Source organism: Barbus barbus, assembly GCF_936440315.1.
Source record: "Barbus barbus genome assembly, chromosome: 32".
NCBI lineage: Eukaryota > Metazoa > Chordata > Actinopteri > Cypriniformes > Cyprinidae > Barbus > Barbus barbus.
The window spans coordinates 28,437,312-28,446,473 of NC_136760.1; the positions used below are offsets into that span (position 1 = coordinate 28,437,312).

Genomic DNA, 9,162 nt, shown 5'->3' on the forward strand with positions numbered 1-9,162 from the left:
ACACTGAAGACTGCAGTAAATTCAGCTGCGCATCACAGAAATAAATTACAGTTTAACAGATATTTACATAGAAAACAGGTATTTTAAATTCTAATAATATGTCCCATGATTATGTTCAGTTTAGTTCAGTTTCTGTCATGTCAGTTATGAGCTCTCATTAGTTACCATGGTTTCTGATTAGTTAATCCCTGTCCAGCTGTTCCTGTTTATTTCCCTCGTTTACCATCTGTATTTATACTCCTTATTCCAGTCGCTCCGTCGTTGATGATTATCTTGTGTTATGTGTTGTTACACACCAGCATTCTCAGTAAAGTCTGTTTAAAGTCTCACAGAGCACACTTTTGAATGGTAGTATTGTATATACGCATACCATAATCATAGCATACTGTAAAAAAAAAAAAAGAAAAGCTGAGCAAGCTTAAAAAGTTTAATGTAATCAGCATTAAACTTTTATTATTGGATATTATTGGATACAAATATTATTGGATAAATTGATATACATGTGTTTTTGCATGCATCTTGAAATTAACGTTATTTAATAGTACATTTTTTAGTAATTAAAATGGCCATTTAATTGTGCGCAATTTAAAAAAGTGTTATTTACTATCTTTAACTAGTGTGATATCATATATATATATATATATATATATATAGTGCTGTCAAACGATTAATCGCGATTAATCGCATCCAAAATAAAAGTTGTGTACATAATGTGTGTGTACTGTGTATATTTATTATGTATATATAAATACACATTACACACCCATGCATGTATATTTAAGAAAAATGTTACGTTTATATATTAAATACATTTATACATAATATAAATTATATGAACATACATATATACATGTAAAAAAAATAATAATCTTAATAAAATAAACTACAAAATAAAATACAAAATATTTTTTAGTATATAATAATAATCTTAAAGATAATCTTTACAATACTAATATTTATGGCTGTCTTAATTTCTTAATTTTTAAACATTAAACCACTGAGTTTATATATTTATTTTGCATGTTTCACACAAACGAAAACCACTGAGACACAGAAGGTCCTGCACTAACACAAGCTTTGTGATCTTTACCAAAGGAGTCTCAGATCTTAAGGGTTCACTGCAAACACTGATCTTCTTCTCGCACAGTACTTCAGTCTTGTTTAGTATTGTTTCAGAAAAATAATCCTTTCTTTTTTAATTAAGTTGATTTCTCTCCATCAGCAGATAAACTCACTACATTTATAATTTCTCAGAAAACAAGACAACTTGTCATTTTACATCTTTAGTAAATGCATCTTGATTTAAGGATGCTTAACCAAACATAAATATTGAGCAAGAACATCAGGTTATTAAAATCAACATCAACTCACAACCAGTATTGTTTTAGATACTATTAAAGTTTTTATTTAGGTTTATGTTTTCATTTCAATTTTACTAAAAGTTGTAATAATTGTCATTTTTATTTATTTGTTTATTTTTTAAATATGAAATTTGAATAAATTTGAATTTTTTTTTTTTTTTTTTTTTTTTTTTTTTTTAGTACACCAAGTGAAACTAAATAAAAATGAAGTAAAGCTATAGCTGAATAAACAGCTGAAATAAAGTTATAGCTTTTTTCAATATTTATTTTTGTTTTAGTCAAAGATGTATTTTAAGTAACAAAAAATATTTATGGTTTTTGTTTTGCTTGACTATAATAACCCTTATCATAACTCATTTGTCTTCCATAATAAGATGCATTTCATAATAAAACATGATATTTCATATAAATTGTAAGATGGGACTTTACTGGATGGTGAAAATGATTTCTTTGAATAAAATTCAAAGAATTTAAGCTTTTGATAAAAAATTATGAACAATACATATACTGGTAAATCATTAAAATAATTTTAATGTCAATGTTGACTTGAACCCCTGCTGAGATGATTAGTATTGTCATTTTACAGTTTATTATTATTACTAGTATTATGTTTACTTAAATACTTGATATTGTTTTAATTTACAGTGAAATTATTTTTAATTTTCTTTACTTTTTAGTAATAATAATCCTAATACAATAATAATGATGATTTTAGTCCTAGCTGAGTTAACGTTACACATGATAGTTACAGTTTAACTAGCACTGAAACTAACCCAGAACAAAGACCTGCTCCTAAACAAACAGCATTAGTGTGACAGAAGCGCAGCGGTTAATATTTAACCAGCGGGACTATAAATCATTAGCTAACGAATCAAGACTCGTTCAGAAAGACACCGTTTATTATTCATGAGCATCTTTATTCCTTCAGCGTTCAAACAGCTAAAGCATTTCCTCCAGAGGGACACGCGTCTCTCTAATCGAGGGAAAATAATGTGCAATTTAGGCCCACATTATTTCCAGAGGTCAGCGTGAGGCCTTGAGAAATTACAGGCTTTATACAAAATTGTTACATAAAAAATCACTCGAGACTGACTACAATCGCAGCTCTTCTTCCACTCTCTCCCCACGCACGTAAATATAAAGGCTATTTTAGGGCTCTGAGTGTGAATCTGGCTCTGGTGTAGTAGAATAAACAGAAACACAGCATTCATGGGAGTCTCTAGAATAATCTGAATAATCAGGGTCATAAATTGTGGCTGAATCGGGGAGATGCTCGGACCGTCACGCGCTCAGCTAAAGCAACAGAAGCAGGGTTTGTGTCTTCAGAATGAAGAGGAGCGTTTCAACAGGAGACGCATTCACACACACAAAGTGACATTTAAATACCGGTAGTATGGAGTCGTTTGACACACTGTAATTTACTGTAATGCCGTCACAAACACATCTTCCTGCAGACCTTTGCAAATGTCAAGATGATGATGATGAGCTCTCGTGTGCATATTTATAAACCGTTCTGAATCCGCTCCCTGTTATTGAAGCACTAAATGCTGAATCTACACATAATGAACCTGCATGTGATCAGAAAGCATCATATTTCCTTCATAACTGCTCAAAAATATCGCAATCATGTGTCAATCCTGCCAAGGCTTACATCCACATGATATTATAATCAGGTTTGTGCAAAAATGAAGAATTAAAGAACTGACTCCATTTCAGTAAATGAGTGTGAATGTGAATTTAATTGCATGCAACACATCGGAAGTTGAATTGCAATAAAAGGAAGAGGAATTTACTGAATTGCAAATCAAAGAAATGCAACATTCTTCCACTCTCGGCCCAAAAAAGTTTAATTTGCAGTATTAAATATGATGAAACACTACTCTTGGTAAACCGTTTTTAATGTTTCTTAGTCTCCTCTGCTCACAGAGGCTGCATTTATTTGATCAAAACTACAGTAAAAATTGTGAAATATTATTATAATTTAAAATATCTGTTTTCTCTGTGAATATGTGTTAAACTATAATTTATTTCTGTGATCAAAGCTGTATTTTCAGCATCATTACTGCAGTCTTCAGAGTCACATGATCTTCAGAAATCATTATAATATACTGATTTGCTGCTCAACAAACATTTCACAAGATTATTATAATGTTGAAAACAGTTAGGGTTAGTTATTTTTGTGGAAACCATCATACATTTTATTTCTCAGGATTCACAGATGAATAGAAAGTTCAAAAGAACAGCATTTATTTGAGATAGAAATATTTTATAACATTATAAATGTCTTTACTCTCACTTTTGATCAATTTACAGTAATGCATTCCTGATGAATAAAAGTATTAATTTCTTTCAAAAAAAATCTTTCAGACCCCATACTTTTAAATGAAATACAAACTTTTATACAGTGTATGTAACATTTCAAAATTACAATTTGCTACCTAGAAAAATCCATAACATTACAATGGTACATCCAAAAAAATAATTATGGTACCACATTCCACAAATGATAGTATTACTTCATTCACAAACAACAATGGTATTATCATAGTACAAGTCTGAAAACTGGACATGCCGTCCCATCACAACTGCAGATTGTCTCGACAGATTGTGTCCACGTGTGTGTGTGTGTGTTTGAGTGAGCGAGTGTGTGTGTGTGTGAGTGAGCGAGCGTGCGTGTGTGTGTGTGTGAGTGAGCGAGCGTGCGAGTGTGTGTGTGTGTGTGAGTGAGCGAGCGTGCGAGTGTGTGTGTGTGTGTGTGTTTGTATGTTTCCACCCCTCCTCTCTCTCTGTGTCTAATATAACGCTCCGTCTCTCTCTCTGCTTCCCCGTCGTGTGCACATGGTTCATTGCCTTCAGTTTCCGAAAACATTCCCAGTCCAACAGGACACAAAGTCCAGCTGCACACCACTGCTGTGAGTGTGTGAGGTTAGAGCAGGCTTCTCTCACGTTAACACTGACGGATGAACAAAACCAGTCTCAGTGATCTGGTCTGCACACTGAAAAATGGTTTTACTTTTAAATAACTAGTAAATTAAATAATTACAAAGAAATGGCAAATGAAAAACAGAAAGCAGTTATTTTAAATAGTAAAAATATTTCACAACATTACTGCTTTTGCTGTATTTTGGATCAAAGGCTTGGTGAGCAGAAGAGAATTCTTTAAAAAACATTAAAAATCTTACTGTTCCAAAATTTTTGACTGGTAGTACACACACACGTGTATATATATATATATATATATGTATGTGTGTATGTATATATGTATGTATGTGTTTTTTAGTCCAGCAGAGGAAAATTGTGTGACACATGCGATTTGAGAATAACATTTAATAACAGCTCACATTTACAGCACAGCAGAATCAGGCTGTTATTTTAGTATAATTATAATTTTAAATAATATTTTCAATCAGTTTTATTTTTATATTTTCCATTTTCATTTTAATTTCAGTTGAAGTTTTAGCTTTTTTTTGGTAATTTTTAGTAGTTTTTTATTTATATATTTTATTTTTTATTTCCATTATAGTTCAACTAAAATTAGACATTTTGCCTAGGCAACTAGCTGAAATAAAACGTTTTTAATATTTTAAAATAGAGCACAGTTAATATTTATTTTATTACGGGTAATAAAAATGTTGTTTTTTTTTGTTTGGTTTTAATTTTACTTAATTCAATTCAAGTTTATTTGTATAGTGCTTTTAATGATGCAAATCGTTGCAAAGCAGCTTTACAGAAAATTAAAGTTTCTACATTATATTTAGTAATAGCTTATCTCAAGTTGATGTCATATGGCAAAAATGTACGGTAAAAATCAAGCAGTTAGTTAATGTCATGTAATCAAACAGACGGTGAACACTATTAACAGCAATGATTATATGTTGCGATCAAACTTATAGCAAAATGTGGTAGTTTTGTATGTTGTCTGAGGGTTGGCATCATCTGAGGTCTTCTGGGGGGTTGGCTTAACTATAATAACCTTGGCTCAGATGCAAATGAGGTGGAGCTGCTCTCTCTCAGTTCCTGTTCATTAATTCTCTGGAGGAGCGTTTTATCACAGAGCTCATCATAAACCAATCTGCTACTCAACAATCACTCCATCACTTCAGAGAGCTGCTCTTAGAGCGGAGGATGAAGAGACGCCAGTCAGAGAAACTCTCGTCAGCTGGTTGTTATTCGAGAGTGGTTTGATCTGACTTCATATCGACATGCTGGAGTTACATTCAGAGGCGTTTCCACCGATACGCTTCAGCGAGGGGCTCTTATGTTCCTGCACCGAGAGCGAAGGGTCGCCATCTGTCCGGCCTCCACAGGAGAGTGTGTGTGTGTGTGTGTGAGAGAGAGAGAGATTTCAGAGCCAATCAGATCTCCCGGAATCGACAAACAAACAATCATTAAGAGCTTATAAAGCTGGAGAGCTGCTAAACACCTGATCGTTCCCAGAGAGGATCTGTGAACACATTCAGAGCTGTTCCTACACAAATCCATCAGGCCTCCGAGACCAGACTTCATCTGTTCTGTGAGGTTTTGCAAGAAACTCGTCGCACAGAAAGCGAGAAACTTTCGGATGCCAGAACGAGAGAAATACAAACGCTCGGCTAACACATTACAAACTTCACTCGTTCACAGAAACATGAAGAGTCTGTCATCATTTACTCATCTTCATGTTGTTACCTTCTTTCTTCTGTTGAACACAAAAGGGTCAGTTTTTGGAATTGAGATTAATCTGAAAGCCAAATAAAAATATAAATATAAACTCAATTTCAAATGTACTTTAAACTGTTGCTTTGTCATGACAATAGTAGGAAACTGTCTGAATGTCAAGCTAATGCCTGCTTTAGTGCACCTTTCAGCAATGCAACATGTACTTACGTTATAAACCCACGGAGTTATTTTGAAACACTTGAAATCAAAATTGTGCAAGCCTGTGTAGAGTTTGTATATAGAGGCAGTATTTTATTTATGCAGTGCATATTCTCTCCTGACATTTACAGAAACGAACAATAAACATCTGGTTGATTGTTCATTTAAAATAAGCATAAAGTTATTTTCCAGACCCTTCACCCTCTCTGTTGTCTGAGAATAAGTGTCTGGTTTTGCAGGTTTGGTGTGTGCTTCTGCTGTTTGAGTGACATCTTTCAGAAACTGTGTGACAAGGACAGATTCTGTGTGCAAGCAGCTGAAAACACTGTAACACCGGTGGAACGAGATGCAAACATCCACAAGATCTGCTGAGACCATCACAGCTGTTAAGAATCATGTGCATTTCTCCTTTGCTCTTGTTTGTGTACTAATCTACTATGAATCTTGAGGTTTTCATGGCAAACTGCTTGTGATGTTGCTCATTCTTAAAAGCGTCTGCTAAATGAATGAATATAAACGTAAGCCCGGCATGGCTCTCAGATCAGGCCTCCGTTTGCTCCGTCTGAACCTCGTCCTGCTTTAACCTTGAGACTGATCTGAAGTCCTGCTGACAGCCACACAAAAGCCTGAAGGATGAAATCATCTAACACACTTCTCCTAGCTGATGATATGTAGTATTTCCATTTCACTTAACGCCGCTTTCATACAGCCGCTCACAATAGAGATTTCTCCTTTACATGCCAGTAGAGACTCTCATTCTTTATCATGGTATAAAAGGCTTTTGTCATTTGCCTTTGAGACACCCTTGGAAGACTGTGTGAATGCAAATTCTGGAGTGCATCATTAAAACGAGTTAAATTAGAGCTGGATTATGTTTGAAGCTAATAATAAGTGTAATCGCGGTCAAGACAAATGATGATGACAGCGAGAAGACAGTTCACTAATATTACGTGTACAACCATTACAGAACAGCATAGATGGCATTAGATTCATAAGTGCATCAATTTATTATTAATTAATGTTATTTATGAATTTCTGTGACATTTGGAAAATATATATTTTTAAATAATTCAAATCAAGACTTATTACAAATTACTCCAGACCACTGATTCATTTAAAAGAACGATTCACTGTGAAATAAACCTGAATCAAGCTGTTTTAAACTGTCTTGAAGGAGTTCACTTGTTTTCTGGAGGCTTTTAGCTGCTACAACTCATCCAGCCATATTTGAATAAAAATGTGTGATTTTGTACAGAAATGTTATTGGCATTTAAATTCCTTGAGAAAACTAATTACAAGCGTTTCAGCAGAACCCATTTATATTTAATTTAGCAAATGCTTTTATCTAAAGCAACTTACAAGTGCAGAACATCACAAGCCATCATAACATCATGAGAATCATAAAATCATTCGAGTGCATCCAAACTTTCATCTGAAACGGAGTCTGTCAGAAACACAGAATGACCTCAGATGAACTGAACTACAAGCAGCCTAAATGTGCTCAACAAAACACAAACATCTGAACACGTGTTATTATTTAACCACAACTCAAACCTTCCGTAATCAACCATTCCTATTCATAATTTATGAATAATTAAGGAATTCACAGTAATTCACCTCATCATCATCATCACCACTTCAGACTCACACATTGAGCTCATACTGAACATCTGAATCCAAATAATGCATAATTCTATTGCAATAATGCTATTATTACAAGCAACAGCATCATAATTTGATACCATGGTCCTGAATGATCGGCATTTTTAGACCATGGCCTGTATGGTCCTGTAAATTACAATAACACGGCATTACCATCATGCATGCATGTCAAAAACATGCTATTATCATGGTACTTTTTGCCACTTTTTTGTAAGTGGCAATGGCAATAAATTAATCCAACTTCAAATTTTATGGTTGAATATAATGTGAAAAGCACACATTTAGATCTGAATGCACATTAAACAGCTCCTGTATTGTTTATTAATAATAATCAGATCAATAATTCAAAATTCTCAACCTGAGAAAAACTCTATATGTATCTGGATTATTCACATTTACAAGATTTACAACATTAAAAATAGTACACCTGAAAAATAGTTCATCATCAGAATAGTAATGCAGTATCTCTCTCTCACACACACACACACACACACACAGGTTGCGCAGCGAACCAAACACACACACATATCAAACACGCCGTAAAACCCGATCAGACCCGATTAGACCCGATCTCGATGGATCGATCAGACCCGATCAGTCCCGATGGTCTTACCGTTAACGGCTGATGTCAGTCAGCGGTGAGTTTATGAGCTCATCCTCCTCCAGGAACCGCGTCCAGCTCACAAAGCTTCACACAGCGCCGAGAAACTTCATCATCATCATCTTCATCATCATCGGGAGAAAAATCCAAACCGAACCGGCTCCGGTAACCGGAACGAGTGTATGTGCGCAGGAAACGCGCGAGTGTTTGTGTTCCTCTCTTCCTCTCCTGCTCTTCCTCACTCTCGCTTTCACCTCACACACACACACTCTCTCCCTCTCTCTCTCTCTCTCTCTCTCACACACACACTCTCTCCCTCTCTCTCTCTCTCTCTCTCTCACACACACACTCTCTCCCTCTCTCACTCTCTCTCACACACACACACACACACCGTTCTTCATCAAGGCGGGGTCTTGAGTCGCCCAAACCAATGACACAAACCACACACACACACACCTCATATCTGCATAATAAATCATAAATGCAAACTAAGAATAAACTGCCTCACACGTTGCATTATCTGTATATGTATAATGTGCATGCATTTATGTAGCTATGTGCATAAGAATATGTTGTTATTTTTAAAAAGACAAAAGATCTTCTAAAAATATGAATATATATGAAACTAGTTTAAACTAGAGATCATAACATCAATAAAACGTGCATAGTATTATTTCAGTA

At 34.6% G+C, this 9,162-nt stretch overlaps 1 protein-coding gene across 2 annotated transcripts in view; it reads right to left on the minus strand.

Moving 5' to 3' along the window:
* The window catches only part of ctbp2l (C-terminal binding protein 2, like), a gene marked incomplete at its 5' end in the record, with an annotated part of 43,472 nt that extends 34,692 nt beyond the window's left edge, over positions 1 to 8,780 (minus strand). Inside the window, one exon of one of the 2 annotated variants that reach the window (XM_079388438.1) lies at positions 8,494 to 8,780. The remainder of the gene's footprint in view (positions 1 to 8,493) is intronic. The other variant, XM_079388437.1, reaches the window with a different exon arrangement.
* Between the last annotated feature and the right edge of the window lie 382 nt (positions 8,781 to 9,162).